Source organism: Ailuropoda melanoleuca, chromosome 4 (genome assembly GCF_002007445.2).
Source record: "Ailuropoda melanoleuca isolate Jingjing chromosome 4, ASM200744v2, whole genome shotgun sequence".
NCBI classification, from domain to species: domain Eukaryota; kingdom Metazoa; phylum Chordata; class Mammalia; order Carnivora; family Ursidae; genus Ailuropoda; species Ailuropoda melanoleuca.
This window is the reverse complement of record NC_048221.1, coordinates 93,003,351-93,005,083: the sequence shown is the minus strand read 5'-3', so window position 1 is coordinate 93,005,083 and position 1,733 is coordinate 93,003,351. Positions and strand designations below refer to the sequence as shown.

At 46.7% G+C, this 1,733-nt stretch overlaps 1 protein-coding gene across 2 annotated transcripts in view; it reads left to right on the top strand.

Moving 5' to 3' along the window:
* The first annotated feature begins 1,621 nt into the window (after nt 1-1,621).
* C4H2orf42 (chromosome 4 C2orf42 homolog) overlaps nt 1,622-1,733 on the top strand; it is a 31,839-nt gene continuing 31,727 nt past the window's right edge. The window contains exon 1 of one of the 2 annotated variants that reach the window (XM_011219307.3): nt 1,622-1,688. The gene's annotated coding sequence lies outside the window, so the exon portion shown is untranslated. The remainder of the gene's footprint in view (nt 1,689-1,733) is intronic. The other variant, XM_019794849.2, reaches the window with a different exon arrangement.

The window sequence follows — 1,733 nt, the reverse complement described above, 5'->3', positions numbered from 1 at the left end:
TTTGGCACTACTGACATTTTAGGTCAGATAATTCTTTGTTGTGAGCACTGTCCTGTGTATTGTAGGATCTTTTTTCCTTTTTTTTTTTTTTTTTTTTTAAGATTTTAAGTAATCACTACACCCAACCTGGGGCTCCAACCAACAACCCCTGAGATCAAGAGTCGCAGGCTCTACTGACTGACTCAGCCAGGTGCCCTTTGGGATCTTCAATAACATCCATGGCATCTATTCACCAGATGCCTGTAGCAGCACTCCCATTTGAAGAACAATTGCTTTAGAGAATTAGTTGGTACCAACACAATCATAAACACATTCAGGCATTGAAGCCCTCCAGTATTAATAGGTGATCATACAGATGACCCAGGATATAATGATTATTTTAGAAACATAATCAAGGGGCACCTGGGTGGCTCAGTTGGTTAAATGGCTTCCTTCAGCTCCGGTAGTGATCCCAAGGTCCTGGGATCCAGCCCCATGTCGGGCTTTCTGCTCAGCAGGGAGCCTGCTTCTCCCTCTTCCTCTGCAGCTCCCCCGTTTTGTGCTATCCCTGTCAAATAAATAAATTTTTTAAAAATGATTTTATTTATTTATTTGGCAGAGAGAGAGACAGCCAGTGAGAGAGGGAACACAAGCAGGGGGAGTGGGAGAGGAAGAAGCAGGCTCCCAGAGGAGGAGCCCGATGTGGGGCTCGATTCCAGAACGCCAGGATCACGCCCTGAGCCGAAGGCAGACGCTTAACGACTGAGCCACCCAGGTGCTCCAATAAATAAAATCTTTAAAAAACAAAACAAAAACACCTTATAATCGAAGTGGAAACACAAAATTGGAACAATCTCGTGGAAAAGTGTGCTGCTCTCCCCTTACCTCCAGTTTGAGAAACAACATAGCAAAGCAGAGTCCTGGAAAGGACCCTTTCTCTTATTAATAGATGAGAAGACACGTTTTTAGGCAACCCGCCCACAGTGTCACCCCTACTAAGCAATAGAATCAAGGCCAAAGCTGCAGGAAATCTCATTCCAGAATTTTCCAACACACAGTGGCCTCATCCTTAACACATTGCACTCAGAAGTTACCTTCAACCATGAACGAAGAGTATTGAGATTTATTCTGTGTGATTCTAAGGACCAGAATTAAAACAGTAAGCCGATTTCAAGTCATTATAAAGGTAAACGTTCAAGTAGTACGTCAGAATGTAGTTAAGGCAGAAAAAGATAACTTGATATAAACACACAAGTTTTACAAACAGCGACTACTTCGGTGGACAAGACTTCCCTTGACAAAACGCTAAATCACAGCCAACATCTGCTAACAATGCAGATAATTTATGACGATTTTTGCTCGGATAACCAATGAATTCTACGCAGAAATAGTGCTCTCTCAGGGCTGAAAGTCATGATCAGCGCCAGAACCCTATCGATGCCTTTTGTCCCAGCACGGTCATGCGGAAGCACTCAGGCCCCACGGAAGAACCTGTCCATTACAGCCGCCGGGTTAGCACAGACGCCACCGCTGCGTTCCGCCGCAATTCTTAGCCGCCTACAGGAGGAAACTACAACTCCCATCATACAAGGCGAGCCAAGTGGGCGGGTATTCGCCGCGCGTGGGCGGCCCTGACCAATAACGACGGTCGTTACAGCGAACAGTTTGGCCGCGTTTGTAAAAGGCCGCGGCAGGCGAAGAGAGAGGAGGTGAGGGCGGTCATCAGCTTGGGGGCCTGGGGCCGCGGGGGGGGG